Source organism: Talpa occidentalis, unplaced genomic scaffold (assembly GCF_014898055.3).
Source record: "Talpa occidentalis isolate TD23 unplaced genomic scaffold, MPIMG_talOcc4v2.1 talOcc4.2, whole genome shotgun sequence".
In the NCBI taxonomy this organism is placed as follows: domain Eukaryota; kingdom Metazoa; phylum Chordata; class Mammalia; order Eulipotyphla; family Talpidae; genus Talpa; species Talpa occidentalis.
The window spans coordinates 1,808,648-1,832,641 of record NW_023602073.1 but is presented as its reverse complement, the minus strand read 5'-3'; the positions used below and the strand labels follow the sequence as shown (position 1 = coordinate 1,832,641).

The following is a 23,994-nucleotide window of genomic DNA, read 5'->3' as shown; positions in this document are numbered from 1 at the left end:
TGTCCAGCGCCACTGCCCTGCCTGCGTGTGGACTTGGAGTGAGGGGCCTACTCAGCTTCTGCTCTCGGCCTGTGGTTCTTGAACGCAAGCCCCAGCAAGGCTCCAGCCACTTCCCTGCGTGAGCCGCACCATTAAGGGCATGTCGTGGGCTCCTGGGCTCTGCCCGCGTGGCCACGCGCAGCCACCCTCGCGCATTGGCCTCAGACCTGCCTCGCACGCGGCTCTCCCCGGCCCCTCTGAGGCAACATTACTTGAAGTGTCTGTGGCTCTAATTGGACCCCCACTGGGGTGGTGACCCTAATGCAAACTCGGCCCCCCTCAGCTCACGGCTCCCTCATCACACTCAAGAACTGTGTTAAGCTCACGATGCGCCTGCCCACACCGAGAGCCCCTCCTGGACGGCCAGTCCATCCAGATTCTTATTGTCCCTTTTTATCTTCAGAAAAGTCACTTGCTGGAATCTCGGGAGTCCAGAGTTCTAGACCGGGTGCAATTAGAAGCGGCCAGAACGTTCCTTTATGTTCTCAGCTTCCCTGTGCTCTGAGGGTTCCAGGTCTTTGCAAAGGATCTCAGGGGCGGAGGTCAGAGCAAGGGGTCACGTGGCCTCTGCAAAGACATGTAAGTGTCTTTGGTGTCAGGAGAGCCGGCGAGGAGACAGCCATGGGTTGCTGTTCTCTGCCCTCTTTGCAATCGACCGGCGTCTGTGATGCGCGGGGATTCTAGGACGCACGGCCTCGCTCTGCACATGTGAGGAAGCACAGATGAGAGCAAGAGGCTCCTCAGCCTTGGGAACTTGGGCGTGTGCAGCCTCCAGCAGCCGTGTTGGAGACAAGCCACGGAATAGCGGCGTCTTTTCAGGCCCAAGCCAGTGAGGCCCCCTGGGGTGCACTGTGTCAGCACGGGAGGCTCACCTGAGAAATCCTCCCCCATAAAGTGCAGCCAGCACAGAAGTTGGGGCGCCGGGGAGGACGGGCCGGCCCGGATGCCGGTGCTGCCTGGCGCTGTGGGGAGACTGAGCTTCGGTCACCTGGCCCTGCGTGTGCGGGTGACGTCACCCGTGGCACTTCGCGCAACACAAATAAGCAGGAAAGAGCCAAGATTTCTCTCGGATGGGAGAACACAAACACCCATTCATAAAGCCTCTCGTCAGCATTTTTTTTAATCAACACTGCCATTGTCGCAGCTGATCATCCTGCGTTGGGTTAATCTGGGAGCCAATTACAGCTTCATCTGTGCAGAATTAACTTTATGGAGCACACACCGGGGATTTGTCTGTCTCCACTATTTAGATATATGTCATAAAAATATGCATGGAATGACACACCAGCACTGCAGATGGCAGGGACTTGCAGATTTATCGTAAAATCATTTAAAATTGGTTATGCTCTTGCCAGAAGTTAATTAATTTTTTTTCTCTTCTTTTCGGGGGCTGGGGGGCCGGGGGCGGTCTCACTAGGTGGCAGTGTATGATTATATCTGGAGCAGCCGAGGCGGCAGGTCTGGTGCCTCCATCTGTGACCTCCAGCACCAGGAGCGAGCGGCTGCGCCTGCACGGGGCCCGGGGAACGTCACTTCTCATGTCGCCATCACCACCGAGTACCCCAGCGGGGTCCGGGTGCTCTTCCGCCATTTTCTCCGCCTACCCAGCGGGGCCATCGTGGAGGTAAGGGGGTGTGAGCCGGGGAGTGTGCCCTTCCAGCTGTGCTCCCTAGGGGGTGTTGATACCTGACTCCAAGGGCTTCTCTCACTGTGCAACATGTTGCAGCTGATGTTTCCAGTACCAGCCACTTCTCTTTTTCTTTTAAAGATTTATTTATTTATGCATACAAGAGCTGGGGCACAGGCTAGACATGCGGAGGGTGAGAGGACTCACCAGAGACAGAGTGGGGGACAGAACAGGCAGACTGACCAAAGTACACTGCTGAGGGGAGCAGTGGGGAGACAGGAGAGGTCTGCAATACCAGCAACTTCTAACCCCACTGAAGACACACGGCAGTGTCTACCTAAGACAAAGAAAGTAGCAAATAATAATAATAAAGACAGCTTTCTGCACACAGCCATGTGGGGAGAGGCAGGAGCAGATCAAGAGAAACAGGCCAGAATCCTATCTGCAGTGTATTTGGTGCAAAGAGCATCCCCAGGGGTGAAGGAGCAGGGAGCATCCCCAGGGGTGGAGGAGCAGGGAGCATCCCCAGGGGTGGAGGAGCAGGGAGCATCCCCAGGGGTGGAGGAGCAGGGAGCATCCCCAGGGGTGGAGGAGCAGGGAGCATCCCCAGGGGTGGAGAAGCAGGGAGCATCTCCAGGGGTGGAGAAGCAGGGAGCATCCCCGGGGTGGAAGAGCTGGGAGCATCCCCAGGGGTGGAGGAGCCGGGAGAATCTCCAGGGGTGGAGGAGCAGGGAGGAGCAGGGAGCATCCCCGGGGTGGAGGAGCAGGGAGCATCTCATGGGGTGGAGAAGTAGGGAGCATCCTCAGGGTGTGGAGAAACAGGGAGCATCCCCAGGGGTAGAGAAGCAGGGAGCATCCCCAGGGGTGGAGGAGCAGGGAGCATCCCCAGGGGTGGAGGAACAGGGAGCATCCCCCAGGGTAGAGAAGCAGCGTCCCTGGGGGGTGGGGGGAGAACGGGACTCTGGGGCCACGGGCTCTCCAATGCTTCAGGAAAGGCATGGCCTTTGCCCCCATGACGTCACACTAAATGAGGGCAAAGGTGGCATTTCTATGTTTTTACAAAATGAAGGGAAAACCCTCTCCCTAGCTCTTTTGAAATACTGTTTAAAGTACCCCTGCGTGGAGATCTGGGGTCCCCGTTTCCCTTGCAAAGTCTGTCTTTGTGGGAGTCGAGTGAGTGTGAGAAGCGACATCACCCCGCACCCTCAGGTCGCCTGAGGCGGAACCGCAGGGTCGGCGCCCGGGAGTCCTGAGGCCGGGCCGGGCCCTTCCCGCCACGGGTGGGGACAGTGGGCGGAGACGCTGCTGCCGGGCTCCCCCAGCCTGGCCACGCGCCCATCCCCAAACTACATGTGGGGATTTGCAGAATCCGAGTGTTTCTGGCGTTCCAGGCTGGAGCCCGGGGTGAACCAGGTGGGAGCAGCTGCTGCGGAAACAGTCGGGAGCTCGGGCCGGGGAGTCTCTGTCCGGCTTCCTGGCCCACGGCCGGCGGGCGCGCGAGTGCGTGTGAACCGTGGGGACGGCACCCACGTCGGGCAGGCCGACCCGCCCCGAGCCCTCCCCCAGGGCCCTGAGCTGGCCAGGTGGCCGTGGGCAGGCCGGCTGCGGCTGGTGTGGGGCGCCGGGGCTCGGCCTGTGCGCCTTCTGGAACCTCGGCTTTAGCCCTCCAAGCGGAAACCCCCCAGCCTCACGGCTCCCCAGGGTGCACAGGTGTGAGCTTGAGCGTGGACCAGCCTGCCCCGCTCCCTGGAGAAGCAGTGGCACAGCGGGGCCCGCGGAGTCGGGCTGGGGCCTTGTCACTCCCCGCGCCTCTGCCTCCTGGACTCTAAAACTGGGTGATGGGCGCCTCCTGCCCTCAGCGGCTGGGGAGCCTCCGGGAGGAGCTGCGCGCCTTCTCGCCAAGGCGCAGGGGATGACCCGCCCGGGCGAGCCCCTCCATTCAGTCGCGGGGTCTCGAGTACTGAGGGCCGTGTCATGCCAGCCCCCCAGCCTGGCAAGAGGGGGCTGGAGGTGCAGCCGGGTCTCCCCACAGTGGAGGCGACACCCGCTGGGGTCCCAGCACACCCCGCCCCGGCGAACGCCCAGGCCTGGGCTGGGGTCTGCGGTCTGGCCCCAGGTGCCCCGGGGCAGGGTCTCCACCGGGAAGCCCCGCGGACCCGTTTGGCCCCCCTGGCCCCTCTCCCGGCCGCTGTGGCCCCTCACCTGCCAGGGGTGACCCGGGACCTTTCTGACTGGTTTCAGGTTAGACTCGCCTGAAGGAGGACGGGGGCTCTCAGGGCGCTGCCAGCAGCGTGTGGGGGTCGGGGACACCCCCCTTCTGCCCGCTGGCTGGTGGCAGGTGGATGCTGTCTCTCTGCCCCCTGCTCACAGCTCCCCCAGCCTGGCCAGGCTGCCGGGCGAAGCCGGGGCCCAGCAGTGAGAAGGAAGAGGGAGCCGCGGCCGCTGTGGCCGGGGGCCAGGCCTGGCAGAGAGAAGCGGCCACGGATGGTCACTGTCCGGGCTCAGCAGCGGTGCCCCCTGCGCTACGCCGGGTACCGCGCGGCGGTCTGCAGCGGGCACCACCCTATGCCCACGAGTCTCTGGACCCCAAATGATGCCGCACTCGGGCTTCACGCCCTGAGGTCCCTCCCCACCCCGCGGGACCGCAGGGACCTCGGCCCTGCCCGGAGACGCCCTGACAGGGAGGCGTGGTGACCGCTCCCCGGCCCTGTGCCCTTAGGACGGCGACGGCGGTGAGCATGCAGCAGAGCCGGCCCGCCCTGGCCCGACGCCTGTCCTCAAGGCGGCGGGGGGAGGCTTTCTCCCCGGCCGCTGGTGCCCGGGTCCTCCGGGACTCACTGACGACAGGGATTTCTCAGCCTCTCCCTGCTCCGCCGTGAAATATAGGTCAAGCCTGCACCTTCCCTCTCTTCTCTGTTAACCCCTGGCAGCTTCACTTTGAAACCGCGCACCTCCCAGTGCCGCCCGCCTCCCGCCGAGGCTCCTCTGCAGCGCAGGCGCGCCCCGGACCGGGCGACAAGGTGACGCAGCTCTAACTTCTACCTTATTTTAATTTTTTTAAAGATCTATTTATTTATGCTACAAGGGCTGGGGTGCAGCCCGGAGGTGGGGGGCGAGAGGACTCCGCAGAGACAGAGTGGGGAGCAGAACAGGCGCATCCACTGAAATCCACTGCTGAGGGGAGCAGCAGGGAGACAGGAGAGGTCTGCCGGGCTGTGTGGGTAGCCCCTGGCTGGCCAGGGATTGAACTGGTGCTGCAGAGGCTGCGGACAGCCTCACAGTGCTGAGAGTTAACTCCTGGCGCCACGAGGGAGGCCCCTGACTTTTCTTTTTTTGCTTTAATGCCTGAAATGCCCTTGGGGCTGGTCACTACCTCCTGGGGAGGTCCCTGTCCCGTGCGCCCCCCAAACTCTGCCTCTGAGCTTGGCTCTGCTCCTAGTTGGCGGAGTGAGCTTTTTCTTTCAAGCACAAAGTTCCTCCAAAGTTTCCAGCACTCCCAACTCCAGAAACCCAGGCGAGACGAGCGCAGATTCATCAAGTCACAAATAAGCCGGCGATCCCAGGGCGGCCGCCGCAATTAAGAAAGCCCTGGGAGCATTGGGGGCGCGGGGAGCCGCCTCCCTGCCATTGGAGGCGCCGGTGTCGCCAGGTGGTCGGAGGGCGGAGAGGGAGCGGGCGCGCGCAGGCTGGGGAGCTGCTGGGGCCCGCGCCGGCCCCCCGAGGACGCTCACCTACTTTGGATGTCCCCGGTGCGGGCTCCTACCCACGGCCAGGAGAGCGCAGCGGGGCGCTGCTTCCTGTCTGCAAATGAGAATATTAATACTCGCCTCGATAACAGATTAACCAATTAGTGGTTGCTAAGTGCCGGCTGATGGAAAGCAGCGGGGGCAGAAAGCCGAGCGCGACAAAGGGAGCAGTTTTATTATTAGACGGCGAGCTCCGGACGTTTGGGGGGCGGGGGGTGGGGGTGGGCTCCGGGCCCCGGCAGGTGCAGGGGCGCACGGGGCGCAGGCCTGGCAGGTGCGCGGGAGAGGCGCGCCCACCTGCCCCGCTCACCTGCCCCCAGCGTGGTGGAAGGCCGGGGCGCGGCCCAAGTCGGAGTGGGGCTGTGAATAAAAGGGGGTTCCCCCTCCCCGAGCGTGGAGTGGTGGATCTCAGGGCAAACAACCACATCTGGGGGCGTCTCGGCCTGGGCGTTGCCATTTCAGCCTGTTTCAGGAAAGGCGATTTCGTGAATCCGAGACATCTGGGGAGTCTCGTGTCCGCGAGAACCCACGTGCTCTGCGTGGCGCGCAGGGAGAGAGACAGGTGCGCAGGGAGAGAGACAGGTGCGCAGGGAGAGAGACAGGTGCGCAGGGAGAGAGACAGGTGTGCAGGGAGAGAGACAGGTGTGCAGGGAGAGAGACAGGTGCGCAGGGAGAGAGACAGGTGCGCAGAACGGTCCGGGCGGGCGGGGGTCAGGCAGGCGCGCAAGGATGGGGTGCGGGGTGCGCAGGCATGGCCGGGGGCGCCTGGCGGGAGCTTTCGTTTCTGGGCGACATCCCCCCGGAGTTTTCCTTCCGAGGAGAGTCGCTGCTCTGGGAGGGCGCACAGCCAGCCTCCTCGCACGGCCCCTGGGCGCGGGCCCAGGGCTGACAGAGCGCGCGCAGGTGCCTCCCTACCGGGGCGAAGCCGGGTCTCCACCCTCACCTGTGCCCGAGCCAGCCCGAGCCGCGTCGCCACCCTCACCTGGCCGCCGGGCCAGCCCAAGCCGGGTCTCCACCCTCACCTGGCCGCCGGGCCAGCCCAAGCCGGGTCTCCACCCTCACCTGGCCGCCGGGCCAGCCCGAGCCGCGTCGCCACCCTCACCTGGCCGCCGAGCCAGACGCACAGGCGCGCTCAGAACCCCCGCACCCCGAGTTTCTCGCCGCCTCTCCTTGGCTTGCCAAGTCAAACTGGACAACTGTCCTTTCCATTGATGAAAATAAAAAGGTCCTGAGGTATTTTGCCTTTTGCTTTCCCTGAGCATGCCTGGGGATTTGAGAGGACGGCAGGGGCGCCCCCAAACACACCCCACTGAAGGCCGCATAGTGTCGGAATCCGCCTCCTCGAGGCCTCTTCCCCGGCGTGCCGGCCTGGAAAGCCCCGAGCAGACGCGGCTCCTCGTGGTTTCTCTCCACGCGGGTTTCTCTCCTGGCAAAACATTTTACGCAGCGAGGCCTCCCCACGACGTGGCAAAATTAGAGGTTTTATTCGTCCTTAATAACGAGGCCAGGGCGGGTGGCTCTGACGTGCTTTGCTTTTTATGGAAAAGCTGCATGAGTCTCACCTTGGGCCTAATGTATTGTTCATGTATGTTGCTGATAAGGACAAACAGCACAATTTCAGGATTGGCACAGTGTGATTCTAAAATGAGTCCCGCGCGTTCAGACACACTTCCAGGGAAGGCGGCTGTTTACTTTAGAAGAGGGACTTCAACCGCCGCATCTAAGACACTCACTTCTCATAACTGAGTTAATTTCAGCATAATTATGTTACGTTTCCCTAGAAAATCTTGAAGGAATGTCTTGATTCTACGTATATGTTGAGATGTGAGTTTTAGAAACATTTTAGAAAACATTTTAAACATGTTTTACGGATTCTAGGAGTCTTTCCCCAAATAATTCCTTTTGTCCAATCTCACAAAATATTAAATTTCTCCATACTTCATTCGCGCTTGTGACTTGAGATGATCTTTCATTATTAATTCCTATTCTTTATGGGTCTCCTAGATGTTATTTGTGTATTTAAGTGAAGACATGATCAGCTCGATTTTGGGGGAAATTCTTATATATAAAATAATGGTTGGCAGGGCCTCCCCGGTGGCGCAGCGGTTGAGCGCTGGGTTGCAAAGCTGCCTGCGGCTTCTGCAGCGCCGGTTCGATCCCCGGCCTCACGGGTGAGGGTCCCACATGGCGCGCAGACCTCTCCTGCCGCCCGCTGCTCCCCTCAGCAGTGTGCTTCGGTCCTTCTGCCTGCAGAGCATTTTTTTTCTGGGACTCTGAACCAGGCAATGCCTTAGAAGGTTTGTGAAGTGCAGAGAAAACAGTTTAAAAACAAATCGTGGAATATTTACTAATAAGGACAGCTAAAGGCCTCCCAGGAACATCCCCGGGGGACTGGACGCTCTTCACTGCGCGCTGGATGAAGCCCGAAGGTCTCACCTTTCATGGAAATAGGTTCACTTCGATTTTGGTCTATTTTTCTCTCTCATTGAGCTGGATTTTGAAAACCGTATCTTAAGGGATGTTCTACAGGTGAAGAAATATTTTTATGCTTGTCTATTTATTAGCTTGGAAGCTTTTTGAGTTTTGAATTATAAATATGGTTTCAATTCCCGCATCCAAATGTGGGGGCGTGGACGAGCCTTTCCAGAACCCTCACTGCTCGCTTCAGGGAGTTTATCTCCACTCCGTTTGACAAGGCTGCTTGCTATGGATTCCCTTCGCTCGTGAAAAAGCAGGCTAGGGGCCGCAAATCCTAGAGATAAGTATTTTTTTTTTCATATTTGTATCTTTATACGCGTATACAGAAATATGAGGCAGATATTCTGGTGCAACTGTGCTAACATGCGTCTGGGAACCCGTAGGTGGGGAAGTCAGTCTTCATCTCTCCTTTTTAGCGTAACGGGCTCATTTTCCCACGATTGCTTCATGACGACGTGCCGGAACAAGGCAGGTGCTGGCCCCCCCAATGCCCCTGCCCCCCAGCCCTCACCCGAGGCCGCTCCCCGCCCAGCCTGGCAAGCGCTCAGGGCCCGCGCTGCGGGAGGCGGACGGTGGAAGCGATCCTGACACTGATGCTAAATCAGCACCTGGAACCATCCAGCATTTACCTTTATGACAAAAGGCTTTTTACATATTTAACATAATTCCAGGCAGAATCAGCTGGAATTATGTATAAAGAGAGGCGCGCCGCAACCAAGGGGCATTGCCGGCCCCTGTAGAATACTTAGGATGATTTTATTGCCATTCTGTGTCATTTTCTAAAGGATATAAAACAGAGCCGGTAAACAGAGTAGACTTCAGATGCGAGGTGACAGCTGCTCTTTGGGCAGCGATGTTCAGCTGTCTCCTCTCCGGGACGGAAGAGTTCACGGGCTGGTAGAGCGGCTGCCACGAACCAGGACGGCTGCGGGCCTGGAGGGTCATTTTCTGAACGCGTGGTGACCTGGCCACCACCGCGGCCCCCGCCCCCTATCCAGACACCCCGGGCCCCAACTCGTGGCCCAGTCACCCCAGGCCTGAGATTTCCTGCCCCCAGCTCCGGACACCCCGGCCCTCAACGCCCGGCCTCTGACACCCGCCCGGGCCGTCCCGCTGGCCCTTCCTTCTCCAAGTGCCGAGTCCTTCCTCCCCAGCGCCGTGGGCGCGGCCTGCCCGGGCCACGGGTCCTGTCCCGCCACCCCCGGGGTTGCCACGGGCCGTCCTGCCTGCTGTCTGGGTGGTGCGAAAGGAGCCGGCCTAATACTGCCGGGGAACTGGTCGGACGCTCTGAGCTCCCGAGCCTCGGGGATGCTCAAGGGTCCTCGCAGCACTCTCTGAAAACAGCTTTGACCCATTTCATCCACTCCCCCCGGTTCCGACGCGTCACCATACACAGAAACACCCCATTTCCAGACAGACCGGAGTGTGTCACAAGGCCTGGGATATCGGGGTGTGCGCCACAGCCTTTGGATTAGGCTGCCGACCCCCGCGAGCCCGGGTTCAGAGGAGCCAGCGCTGCTGTGATTTATCAGTCTCCCTCCCCCTCACGCCCTCCTCCTCTCTGTCTCTCTGTCTCCCTGTGCCTGTCTCTCTGGCCCTGTCTCTGTCTCTCTGTCTGTCTGTCTCTGTCTCTCTGTCCCCATCTCTCTGTCTCTCTCTGTCTCTCTCCAGTTCTCCTCTCCGTGGGCTTCATCCTGGGGTATGTCTTGCCCCGCGGGAGCCCAGCTCCCGGGTCCCAATGTGCTGCCCTTGCTGCCCCAGGAGGAGACTTTCTTTCTCTGACCTTCTGTGGCCTCTGCCCACCTTGGGGAGAGCACGGCTCTCCGACCGGCCAGCTAGCTCCCTGGCAGCCCCGTGGAGAGGGAAAAGCTTCCAGAAGGGGGGACGGCTCGTGCAGACAGAAGCAGGGCGAGTGCGCCGGGCAGAGCTGCTTGGCTCCCCGACGAGGCTGTCCCGCAGGACGCGAGCTCCTGGCCAGCGCAGCCTTCGTCAGCAGGCCCGGGGCGCCGCCCGCCCCCCGCACAGAGCCCGCTGGGCACCGGCGAGGCTGGGGACGGCCACACACAGCCCAGGAGCAAACCCACACCAAGACGGGAGGAGCCGGCGGCTCTGGTCGCTGGTTGTGCCAAAGATAACCGGCCTCGTGTCCAGGGACTGGCCCTCCGGGGACAGCGAGTCCATCCTGAAGGCGGGGCTGCCCTGGTGCCAGATGACTAGATATTAGACACACTTCCCGGGCACTGGGGGCACGCATGAGATTTTTAGGTCAACATGCAACCAAGCCATAAAACCTAAATTGTTAACTTCTGCTCACATGTCACATGAGGGATCAGGTGAACCACAAGGCATTTTTGGGGATTTCAAAGCTTTAATATTTTCATTTTTTTAAACTTTGTTTTACTTATTTTTTTAAATAGGTACATATTTATTTTTTAAAATTATTTTTAAATTTTTTTTTCACATCATTGTTCATTTTTAAACAATGTTTGCTCCCCCCGCCCCCTCAGGTGTTGTCCCCACAGAGTTTCCCTCCCCAAGACACCTGTGCACCATCACCCCAGTCCCTGGGCTCCTCCCTCCCTCCCTCTGGTCTCTCTCCCGCCTCCTCCCCTGCACTGTGTCTCTGATTGATGATTGTCTGCTTTTGCTCTGTTGTGTTTTGTACCGTTATTATTATTTTACACTGATGTCTAATTTGGTTCCCCTAAATTCCTGCTATAAGTGAACCCACTCGGTATTTTTCTTTTTCCTTCTGGCTTATTTCACTGAGCATAATTCCTTCTAGTTCCATCCACGTTGCTGTGAATGGCATGAGTTTATCTTTTTTGAATGCTGAGTAATATTCCATGGTGTATATGTGCCACATCTTCTTGATCCAGTCATCTATTTTGGGGCATCTGGGTTGTTTCCAGGTTTTGCCTATTGTAAACAGTGCTGCAATAAGCACAGGGGTACAGGTGTTCTTTTGAATCAATGTTTCTGTGCCCTTTGGGTAGATCCCTAGGAGTGGAATTGCCGGAGCGTATGGTAGCTCCATTTTTAGTAGACTGAGGAGCCTCCAGACAGCTCTCCACAGTGGTTGGACCAGTTTGCACCCCCGCCAGCAGTGCAGGAGAGTTCCTTTTTCTCTACATCCTCGCCGACATTTGCTACTGCTAGTTTTTTTGATATGTGCCATTCTCACTGGTGTAAGGTGGTATCTCGATGTGGTGTTGATTTGCATTTCCTGATTACAAGTGATATTGAACATTTTTTCCTGTGCCTGTTGGCCATTTGCATTTCCTCTTTGGAGAAATGTCTTTTAAGTTCATCTGCCTGTTTTTTGACTGGACTGTTTATTTTGGTTGAGTCCTGTGAGTTCTTTGTATATCTTTGTGATCAGTCCCTTATCAGTTGACTGGGGTGCAAAGATTTTTTACCCAATCAGTGGGGTGTCTCTCTGTTTTGGTTAATGTCTCTTTGCTGTGCAGAAACTTTTCAGTTTGATGTCATCTTTTCAGTTTGGTGTTTATCTTTTCTTTGACTTTCTTGGCTTGGGTGAGAGTCTTTAAAGATGTTTCTGAGATGTATGTCTTGTAGGGTTTTACCTGTATTTTCTTCATATATTTTATGGTTTCATGTCTTATGTTCAGTTCTCTTATCCATTTTGAGTTGATTTTTGTGCACAGTGAGAGGTAGTGGTCTAGTTTCATTTTTTTGCATGTGGAGTCCAGTTTCCCAGCACCATTTATTGAACAAACTGTCCATGTTTCATTGCATATTCTTTGCTCCTTTGTCAAAGATCAGTTGTTCACATAAGTGTGGCTTTATTTCTGGGCTCTCTATTCAGTTCCATTGGTCTGTGTCTGTTTTTGTTCCAGTGCTAAACTGTTTTAATTATTATGGCTTTGCAGTATAGCTTGAAGTTTGGAAGTATGATACTTCCTTTCTCCTTTGTTTTCATCAGTAGGGCTTTGGCTATTCTTGTTTTGTGTGTGTGTGTGTGGTTCCATATGAATTTCATCAGTATTTGTTCTATTTCTTTGAAGAATGTCATTGCGATTTTTATTGTAATAGTGTTGCTTTGGTAGGATGGACATGTTAATAATGTTAATTCTTCCAATCCATGAGCAGGGGGTGTCTTTCCATTTCTTGTGTCTTCCTCTATTTCTTTAAACGGTGTTTTATAATTTTCTTTTTATAGGTCTTTCACCTCTTTTGGTGAAAGGTCACCTCAGGTTTGTTCCCAAGTTTTAATATTTTTAAAGGACAATAAAGGGAAAAATCATGCTCTTGTTCATTCCATCTAAATATTTCACTGAAGCATGGTAGCTAATAGATGCCATTTTGTCACCACTTTTCAGGTATTTGGTGATGTCAGAGGCTTGAGTTTTATCCACAGTGACGTGCTCACTGCTCTCCAGGACCACATTGAGGAGATGAACAGGACACCAGAAGAGTCCTCCGGGGTTAAATCAAGAGGAAGGAAAATGTCCATCGAGATTTAAAGGTATTTTCCCTCTAATCAAATATTGAACTGATTGCTGGTTGTGAGCACTTCTGCTAGGAAGGGGCCCCTGTGCTTTATTCATTTCTTCCAGCTCTTTCCTTGTGTTCAAGGCTGGTGGGAAGACTGAGTCTGCCTGTGTCTCCCACCTGCTGCCACATACAATGTACTTAACCAGTTTTCCCAACACCATTTATTGAAGAGACTTCCCTTTCTCCATTGTATGTTCTTGGTTCTGTTGTCATAAATTGACCACCTATACACGTGTGTGTTTGTTTCTGGGCTGTCATTTCTGAATCATTGATCTACATGTCTATTTTTATTCTAATACCATCCTGATTGGATTATTACAGCTTTGTAGTATAGTTCAAATCAGGGAGCATGATACCTCCATTTTTGTACTTATTCTCAGGATTACTTCAGCTATTCTGGGTCTTTTTTTGTTTCATACAAATTGTAATATTGCTTCTTCTATTTCTGTGAAAAATACCATTGAAACTTTGATAAGGATTGCATTGGGTCTGTAGAATGCTTTGGGTAAAATGAGCATTTTAGCAACATTAAATTTAATTCAAGAACACAGAATTCCTTTCTGTTTCTTTGTGTCTTCTATTTCTTTAACAATATCCTATAGTTTTTACTATACAGAACTTTCATCTACTTTAATAAGTTTATTCCTAGGCATTTTATTCTGTATGATGTGATTGTAAATGGGATTGTTTCTGTAATTCCTCATTCTTCTAGTTCATTGATTGCACCTTAAAAACACAATAGATTTCTATGTTAATCTTGTAGACTGCCACTTTATGGTACTTAGCCTCTGTTTCTGACAGCTTTTTTAGTGGAGTCTTTGGGGTTTCCTGTGAATATTATCATAACATCTGTAAATGTGATGGTGATGGTTTTCTTCTTTCCTTTCAAATTGGATAGATTGCATTTCATTTTCTTTTTTTTCCAATTTGTGATGTTTCTTTATTTTTCCTTGTGTGGCTAGTGCGTTCAGTCAAATTCTTACAAATGTCTGATTAGATAACTTAGTCGTTTCATTGTCTGGAGTGTCAGTGGAATTTGCCCTATTCCCTGTATTTCATTTTCTTGCCTAATTGCTCGGGCTTGTACTTCTGAGACTATATTTAATGATAGCCACAAGAGTGGGCATCCTTTTCTTCTTCTGGATCTTAGAGGAAAACTTTCAGCTTTTCACCACTCAGTGTGATATTAGTTGTGGGTATGTCTTACCTGGCACTTATTTTGAAGATGTATATTCCTTCTATTCCCATTTGTTTGAGAAATTTTATCATCAATGAATGTTGAATTTTGTTATAGTTTTTCTGCATCTATTGAAATGCTAATATGAATTTTATCCTTTGTGTTGTTAGAGTGATGTATCGCATTAATTGATTAGTGTGTATTCAACTATCCTTGTACCTGGAATAAATTTCACTTGGTCATGATGTATGATCCTTTTAATACATTGTTGAAAACATTAATTTGATTTGCTAAGATTTTGTTGAAGATTTGTGCATCTATACTTATGAGGGATGTTGGTGTGTCATTGTGTGTATGTGTATGTGTGTGTATGTGTGTATTTGTGTGTATGTGTGTGTATGTGTGTATGATATTCTTGCCTGCCTTTGGTAGCAGGGTAGTATCAGTTTTATAAAATGTGTTTGGAACCACTCCCTCTTTCGATTTTTGGGTGTGTTCGAGAAGGGCAGGTAGGTATTAGATCATCTTTGAAAGATTGGCAGAATTCTCTAGTGAAGCCATTTTTGCTCCTGGGCTTTGTTTGGGGGGATACTTTTGATGACCATTTTAATAATTCTGTTGATAAGTCTTTCCAGGTTTTCTGTTTCTTTCTGATTCAGTGTTGGAAGTGTATAGTTTTAAGAAACTGCGGTTTTTAGATTGCCCAGTTTGTTGACATATAAATGTTCACAGAAGTAGTTTATGATCTTTTCTATTTCTATGACATTTATTGTAGCTTCTCCTCTTTCATCTCCAATTTTATTCACTATTATTCTTGCTTTCTTTTATCCCCTTAGTGAGCCTTCTAAATATTTATTAATTTTATCTTTTCAAAGAATTAGCTCTTGGTTTCATCGATCTTTTACATTGTTCCTTTTGATTTCTACTTTGTTGATTTCTTCTTTAATTTTTATTATGTCCTTCATTCTACTGACTTTTGGGTTTGTTCTTCTTTTTCTAATTCCTTTAAGTGTAAGGTTAGATTATTTATTTGAGATTTTCCCTTGATTCTTGACATGGGCCTGTAATGTTACACCCCTACCACTCCCTACTGCTTCTCCAGTACCCAATATATTGGGTCTTATAGCTCATGACTTTAAAATTAGTTGTCTCCAGGTGTTTTATTTTATTTCTTCCTTGATTTCCTCACTGACCCAATAGTTACTCGAGAGCATGGTGTTTAGTCTCCACATATTTGCAATTTTTCCAGTGGAGCACATGTTCCATATTCTAAGCAACCAACCCAAAACTGATTGGTTAAGATTTGGGATCTTTGCAAACATCTCAATTCTCTCTTAAAGGATGAAAGGAGCACACCCCTCCCAATTGCACTTCTTGTATTTTCCTTTTACTGTTTGGCTTTCCTCTCTTTCAACTGAGGATTTGGAGTTGAATTGACGATCACATATGGATAATGAGCCAGCAGAGAGCCATGGGTTGTAAAAATTTCTGCACTATTAAGAACCTTTCTTCTCAGTATGAGTGGTAAATATAGTGGATAGTGGGTGTCTGCACCCCCTGACCTCCCTCTTCACTGGAAGGTTATTTAGCCTCTTCTCTTAAATGGAAAGCAGTTTTATTACAGAAGTCAAAGCTGATCCCTAATCAGGAAACATGTGAACACAATCCACCCTGGTAATTCTTCAGCCCCAGCTTCAATCATTTTCTGTTCCGTCTGCAGTCAGCTTAAGATATTTGCGCTAAGATTGCACCGATTTCCCTCTATCAGCAGAAGTTAGCATATGTACATACTGTCTGTATTTTTCATCTTCGATGACTATTATTGAAGACACATCAATATATATTAATATCTCTGTAGACAGATCTCAGCTTTGCAGAAATTAATAAACAGTCTAAACTTGTTATAATGGTTGAATTACCACACCTCGGGCAACTGGACTCTCCTTTGAGATGGTGCTTAATGCCACTCTTGCTGCTCTGTCTTCACGCCTGCCCACTCTTGCAGGTATAATTACTCATCACTCCAGTCTCCACGATCACGTAACAGCCCTGTATTTTAATTACATACTTTATATTCTAATTATGTACTTAGCAGCTTTGTATTCTAATGATATAGAGCATGAGTTACCTGTGGACAAAGGATTTTTCAAGTGTAACTGCCTCTTAACAGAACTTAAACCAGTGCTGTGCACTCTCCAGGGGCTTAAAAATATTCGCTATGGAAAAGACTGTGTGGAAGAGAGGTGGTGGTGGGGGGGATCAGGGCTGGGTATTTATAGTCTCCTTATTAACAGTATAAAGAAAGACGCTTCCCCCCAAACAAGTGGGTCCAGATACAATAAAACAAATCTGCGATGGATTTGTCTCATCACAAAATATACCAAATAGGAATAAATGTATACAGGTAGGCAGACTTCTGGATCTTTGGCTGCATTTCATGAGATTATTAGGTCAAGTTGATCCATCAAATTTAGTTAAATAAGTGATATGGTAAATTTTCCACTGACCTGTCACTTGTCTTCTGAATTAATCAAGGTATTCATGATTCCGTCAGTTTGCTACTTTCATACTTTTGTCACTAGACTGTAAGCTCGGTAAAGGCAGGGAACACTGTTTGCTTTATTTACCGTCTTCTCCCCAGTCCTCAAGACAGTGTTTTGAATGAGTAAATGTTCAGTAAATTTTTCTGGGATGAAAGAAGACACTACTGGGCCACGCTTAGCTTTATATCTGAGTTGCTAGATGGCAGGAAATCAGCAATCAATGGACACTTTTCCTTTTCTGTGCTTCCTATAGGAGTTTGTGATCCCGTGGCAAGGTGGGCAGAGTTCTGAGAAGCAATGGTTCCTGCCCCCGAAGCACGCCCCGGCTCTGCTGAATTTTCTAATCCAATAGTGTCCGACTCCATGGCTACAGAGCGGTTGTTCAGTGTTTCAAAACACAAATCTATAGGGTGTCCTGTTGCTCTTGTTTTGAGCTGGTTTTTCCTGCCATTGAACTTATCTTACTGAGTGTAGTTTTAAAATAACAGCCTCAACGTAGGAGTCCGTCTACACTTTAACACTGGCCGAACTGGTCATGAGCAGAGTGTGATTTTCCTGCCTTTTCCAGGATCCCTTACTTGTTGAAAAGGACCTTTGCAGTGTCCCTGGGCTCAGTGTTACAAGTCAGGACAATGTTGGAATAAAGTTTGGAGCCCTCTTAGCGTGGCTACGGTCTTGCTGCTACATCATTCTTGGAAGAACCTCCTTAATTAAGACTCTGATGTTCATGCATGATTAGATTCTCAATAGGAAAACAGAGAAGAAAAAGGACCATTTTCTTCTTATCGATTCCTCTCATTTACATGAACCTTTATTAAATGCAAACGGTAATTTCTTGGGTGGCCCTTAGCAGTGTGCACACAGCTACACACTTACACACTGTGCATTGTTACTGCAGAATTCAAAGTAGATTTCTGGGGAAATCTGTCTGTCTATCTACCTATCTACTTACCTATCTATTACTTATGCTCTGTCTGTCTCTATCCATCTATCATCTGTCTGCCTTTCTATATTTCTATCATCTATCTGTCTGTCAATCTGTTTTTCTATTACCTAGGTGTCCATCCGTCTGTCCATCCATCCATCTATCCATCCATCCATCCATCCATCCATCCAGACAACAGTTATTCCCAGTATTCAGAGAATAACTCCTAATGCTAACACTTTCCAAGGAGGTATCAGTAACACAAGCTTTGCTTTATCTACAAACCATACAGAACATTCTGTGATTTCATTGGTAACTTCATTTCTAGCATTCTAGTGACTAAATTGTGTCACTCACACTCATATTTTATCTCATATAGAGCTAGCACTCAAGACAAAATATGATTATAATTGAAAACTCTAAATTAAAAAAATCCTTTCAGTAGACCATGTTTGCTAGTTACCTACTGTGTTCTTATTGCCTAAATAGATTATCCGTTTGAAATTAAATTCTATTAAGGAATAAAAATATAAATAGGGAGGAATTAAAAATTTAAATGCTTGCTGTAAATTTAAGAGTGAGGTCTATTAAATGTTCCTTGTATGAAGCTCATGACAATGGATAGATTACACTACGTGTCAGTTAAGCAAGTGGATGAAAAATGAGTGATTTTCATCCTTCAGTTAAATATGGTGCTAAGTGCCAGCATTAAAAGCAAATTACTTATCACTTCAACAGTCACAGCACGAGATCATTCTATTGGAAGCTGCAAGGAAGAACTAGGAATAAAGGACCAAGTCTTCGTTGGTCCTCGGTTTTATTAAATAAATCAACTGGGGTAAGCAGGGGAAAATCCACCTCCATTTCATACGTGCTAATGCAAGATGTCTCCATGCTGCCTTTTCTAAATAACTTAGCCACTAAGAATTCTCTCTCTCTCTCTCTCTCTCTCTCTCTCTCTCTCTCTCTCACACACACACACACACACACACACACACACACACACACACACACACACACGCTTTCATCTGATCCCTGTGGGAAGCACAAATTCCTTCTATTGCATTACTTCCATTTGGGCATCTAACTTAATATTAAATACCTCTAGGGATGGGAAATCACAACTCCAAATGAGAAGGCTTACAACTGGGAATTATTTTTAAAGACTTGGCGATTGTTATAATTGGGTTTGAGATTCTTTGGAGAACCCGCAAAGTGTGGCGGTTCAGAGCCACAGCCGCTCTGGATCTGAGCAGAGTGCTGCCGCTGAGAGGGGACATCTGCTTCCTCTTCTCCTTCATCCACATTCATATTATTTTTCTGCATGCAGTGCTTTGGGCTGCTTTCTCTCTTAGAGACAATAAGGGGAGGGCCGGGGAGGGCAGAGCAGATAAATTCAAAGGTGAAGAAGTTTTGTTGCCCACAAGAAAACCTATTTTTGACACTCAGTTTTCCTCGTTGATGTCTCCATGTTTTCTGGGGACACTGACCTCCTTAGTTAAATTTGTTCCTCTGTATTTTTATTCTTTTTGGTGACACTGTGGACCGGGATTGTTTTCTTTTCCTCTTTCTGAGGGGTCCTTGTTAGTTTTAGAAACTCAAGATATTTTGATGTCTGGATTTTGTATCCTGCAATTTTACTGAATTTATGTGTTAGTTCTAACAGTTTTTGGTGGAAGAGGGATTCTGTTCTCCATATAATTTCAGGTCATCTGCAAAGAGGAGCGGTTTTACTTCCTCCTTTCCAACTTCGATAGCTTTTCTCCCTTCCCCGGCATTGAGTAAAAGGCCTCCTTGTCTTGCTCCTGATTTGAGAGGAAAATCTTCCAGTTTTTCACCCTTGAGCAGGATGTGAGCTTGGGCTCCATTAGCATTTAACTCTTTATTTGACAACACAAATCTGCTTTGATTTCTCCTCTTGGGAAAAAAAATCACTTCCCTTGACCCTGATCTCCACAGCTGCTACAGCCTCGTCCCTCACGGCCCTTTAGGGCCAGCCTCGTTGGAAGAGTCTCCTGTCTGCGCTGTTTCTAATTCCTCTCCCCTGTGCTTGCTGAAGCCCCTTCTAGCCGTGACTCCACATCTGTCCTTATGAAACTGCCCCCTAAGACCAGCAGGGACCGCTGACAGGTCACCATCCTCATGGATTTCTTCCTCCACCTGTGGTTGTAGTTCTTTAATCTTCACTGTAGCCTCTTCTGTGCCTCTTCAGTCTTGTTTGCTCTCTCCAAGCACTAGGGATCGCATTACTAAACCAGTTCATTCCCAAATCGATACGGATAGCTCAGTTCCCTCTTGCAAACACCAGACTTCGTCCACGTGTGTGTTCATTATCCGCACTCGAATGAACACCTCACGCTCAACCTGTTCCAGCCCTCACCTGCGCTTTGGTCTCTAGACCTGGTTCTCCACCTCCTCAGGCATCTCAGTGGATGGGAACAGTCGTCTTTGCTTGGCCCAGCAAAGGTTTTTGAGTTATCCTCGACTCAGTCTTAGTCTGTATGTGTGACTCATCGTGCAATAACAAGCAGCACCCAGAGCTCAGTGACTTACAACGGCAAAGGCCGCAGGGCAGGCCACAGGTGCACTTGGAGTTGTCTGGGCTGGGGATTGAGGATTCGCTCTCCATCACTGTCATCCTCCTTCGGGACCCAGGCTGATGGAGAACCCCCGGGATATGGAAGTTCCCGCTAATTATGGCAGAGAGGAAAGATGCCTGATGTTGTGCAGGTCTTATTTCCATATTGTTGGTCAAAGGCAATCACCTGATTACTCTGCGGTTGGGTGGAGACGTATAATCTTCCATAGCCAAAGAGAAACCCATAAACCTTGGAATCAGCTAAATGAGCACAGCAGCCAATCATTGGTGTGAACTGCCTTTAGCTAGAGGTTTGGTTAGCTCACCTTTGTGCACGCAAAGCACACTCGTTCCTCTCAAAGGCAAACCGCCTTAGTTCTCGCTCTACGATGATGCACAGTAGGGAGAGCTAATGCGAGTCGTTTCTATGTGAGATGTGAGGGCAGCTCTCCTTGGTTGAGCCGATAAACACAGCAGCGAAGTTGTGACATAACCCCACACTCTGTCCATGGTGGTGGAGCAGAGTCACAGGAGATGCTTCTATTCAGAAGAAGCTGACAACCATGATTCCAGAGCCCTTCGGAGCCCTGCCGGCATCTAGAAAGTTCTATGCCATTGGTTGTGGGAAATAAGGATTGATTAGGCTTTAATTCTGCTCCATGGGGAAGGTCCTCCAGCTTATTGTCCTTGGCGGTTGTTCACCCCACCTTCTGGGAGCTGCTCCCCCCAACATCGTCTTCTTTGGCTGCATCTGACCTGCTTAGCACTGTGCCTTCCCCGAGACCGAACAGCTTTGTCAAACTGCATCCTGATCTTAGGGGCCTCAGGGGTTATGCTAAATCTCAAGCAATCACAGGCTCTTGTAGTTCAAGCTTGTGGCTCTCTCTGGCAACACGACAGTCTGGAGCGTCTAGGCAGCTTTTATTTAACTTGATTCCAGTCGCTTCATGTGGCGAGCCTTCTGAAACATGACTTCATTGCAGGTGCCTGAGCTTAAGTATTGGGTGGATCCATATTTTCCCGAGCCATGTTTTGCTAAGTGAACTTAGTCTCACCCAGAGGTAGTGAAAATGGGAGTGGGGACTCATCATTCATTTGGTCCTTGCCAAAAGGTTCGCTTTGCCCAAAAGTGTTCTCAAGTTTGCTTGATTTGGTAGGTGGCGAAAGCACATACCTCTTGCAACCTGACAAATCTCCAGATTCCCCACGCCCTTTCTCCCTTCCAGTTCTGCTCACGAATCAGAGAATTCTTTCCAGGGCATCTCCAGCGCGGCCAGTAGTATCCAACATAGACTAGTAATATCCTATTCTCCCATCTTTCCAGATTCTGGAATAGAAGCTTATATATTTTTTGACTGTATGTGTATATTTATTGTGGAAAAATTTAATCACTAAATAGTACAGTGAATGCTCACCTGTCTTCGGGAGCAGTGAAGATATAGCCAATCTCGTTTCATTTATAGCACCACTTCGTCTCTCCTCTCCATTGCTTACTGTCCACTACGTTATTTTGAGACAAATTTCAGACATTGTCGAATTTTATTAGAACAGGATGTTTTTCATTTTTTTTAATTAAAAAAAACAGTTCTAAGAACTATGATTCAGTATTATCACCCTCATTAATAGTCTTTACTATATCAGAGATAGAAAATTTACAATATTTATTTGAAATGTTGAACTATTTATTTTGAAATTTATTAGAAATTTCACTTCAGTCATCAATTCTTTGTTTTTCCTGAGTCATAGAATTTAGATAAGAGCCTTTGGGTTGTAGTCAAGATATTACCTGGATGCGGCTTCAGAAGTTAAATAGAAAAATTGTAAATCAGCATTTTTGACTGACTTCACTTTTCTCACCAGGCTACGTGTTTGATTGTTTCTGATTTCTTATTGTTCTTGCAGACACTGAGATATTTCTAGATCATGGAATAGAAGCTTATTTGATGTCACAGCACCTCCTGCCTTATTGCCGGCAACACTGAACTGGTCTGAAAGGGGAAGTTCATGTCTTGTGCCTCTGCACATCCATCTCCACAGCTGCTTCCTTAGTCCACTGAACTTAGTAAAGCTTGTGTCCGGTTTACTCCTTTGCACAATATTGCATCACTGTCACCCACCTCCTGGCTTCGAGCAGGCTGATTAAGAGAATCTCTAGAATCTACTGCCTATTGTGAGATCAGAGGGGAGAGGAGCTTGGGCCATGGGATGGACTTTTAAAGTTTCCAGGAAGACACAAGATGTCACTCACAGGGTCAGGAGGTGGATGTGCACCCCAGGAGGTGGTGGGCACCCCGGGAGGATGGCTTAGACACAAGGAACTGTGCCCCCTTGACCAACATTTCCTGACTCCACATCAGCCATTCAGAAACCCTATTTGATTTACTTTGATCATAAACCTAGAATCTCATGATCCACCACCTAGTTCTTTGCCACAATCCCAATCTGAGCCATCATTATTGCTCTCTTGAACTTATGCAGTAATATCCTTACTGATTTCTCTGATCCCACTTTGACCCATTCTCAATGCTGGGGTAAATATATTTATGTCAGAGAAAATAAGACTTCAATAAAAAACTTGTCATGAGAGACAAAGAAGGTCATAGTACAATGACAGAGGTCAATTCATCTAGAGGTGATTGCAAAGAGAAATATTATGCGCTCCACATCAGCACGATGCACTATTAAGCCAATACAAGCAGATGTGAAGGGAGAAAGAGACATAATACAATGATATCAGGAGAGGGCCTCCTTGGTGGCTCAGCAGTTGAGCGTTGGGTTGCAAAGCTGCCCGCAGCCTCTGCAACGCTGGTTCGATCCCCGGCCGCCGGCGAGGGTCCCACATGGCGCACAGACCTCTCCTGCCACGCCCGCTGCTCCCCTCAGCAGTGTACTTCATCAGTCTGCCTGTTCTGTTCCCCACTCTGGCTCTGGTGAATTCTCTCACCCTCCCGCGCTCTGACTGCACCCATGCTTGCATAAATAAATCTTTAAAAAAAAAACACAAAACAATGGTATCAGGGGACCTCAGTACCCCACCTACCACAATGGGGAGATTATCCAGACAGAAATCACTACAGTTTGGATCAGATAATATAACAGACATATGCAGAAAATTCATCGGACAGAAACAGAATACATTTTCTAATCAAGCACAGTTTTTAGGGTTCATCATGGTGTTGAGTGACAAAACAAGTCCTAGCAAATTTCAGGAGACTGAAATCAAGTGTCTCTCCCAACCATGATAGCACGAAACTAAAAATCAGCATTCCCATTGGAACACTGAAGAAATCACGAATATGAGGAAGTTAAACATGGAAGGGTTGCAGGGGAAATTTGAAAGTCTTAAAACAAATGAAAATGGGAAAATAACATAAAAAACTTATGGGATGTAGCAGCATAGTTTGCACCCCCCCACACACACACACAGGAGGGTGTCATTAATCTGACATTGTCACATTGTCCAAGTGCACACGGGGTCAGATCACCACTTGCACACTTCTGTATCTTTATTTTCTAGTATTTTGGCAGCAAGCATGCCGTGCATATCCAGTTAGTACACCGAAGAGAGAGAAGAGCCAAGGAGACCTTTGCAACATCTTAATAAGCAAGGGTCGTGTCAAGATGCTTCACAGCACAGATGAAACAGACACACGATTGAACAGAAAGCTTCAGACAGGCACAAAAGTATAGGAACCCGATGTTTGGCAAAGAGCTTTCCGTCTGGCCACCAGCTACATGTACTAAATGCCGGCACACGAGCCGATATACTTCCTCATGAGTGAAGTGAGTGACTGATAAGTGATCCATTCCACTATTCCTGCCGAGGACATCCTACGCCATTTGCTTTGGTGAAGGCTGTGGTGATTCTGGTTTATGGCTTTTTCCTTATCCCGAAGTCAATTATGCCAGCGGCCCCCTCTCTGGAACCCTCCCCTGCAGTGAGAACATCCCCTGTCCCAGGTCACGGTCTCCCCGGCTTTGATCCATGGTTTTATTGAGCAGAATGAACCCTTTCGTGCCTGGAGAGCTCACAGAGAGCAAAGCTCCAGCCTCCCGAACCAATTCTCCTCAGCCCATTAATTCGATTGCACCCTTTAGCCCCCAAACATGGACGCCGGCGGACTGAGTCTTGCTCCCAACTAGCAGGGCCACCCTCTGTGGGTGTAGACAACACCACTCCAGCCTGTTGTCAGATACTCAGATGTCTGATAATTAACGGGAGGAGTCATTACCGCATTATGCAAATAAACAGCCAGGGAGGCATTTCATTAAGCCATTGTAGGGTGGCGGGTCAGGAGGGCAGAGGGGCAGACGCCTGTCCAGCCTTTGAGGAAAGGCACTTTCTCCGCCCCCCTGTCCCGGA

At 49.5% G+C, this 23,994-nt stretch overlaps 1 long non-coding RNA gene across 1 annotated transcript; it reads left to right on the top strand.

The window, feature by feature from the left end:
- Nucleotides 1–1,475: 1,475 nt before the first annotated feature.
- LOC129146358 (uncharacterized) lies at nt 1,476–22,002 on the top strand. Its single transcript, XR_008552945.1, has 3 exons — nt 1,476–1,663; nt 12,234–12,379; nt 21,534–22,002. It is a non-coding gene; the product is annotated as an uncharacterized LOC129146358 (long non-coding RNA).
- Nucleotides 22,003–23,994: the final 1,992 nt, after the last annotated feature.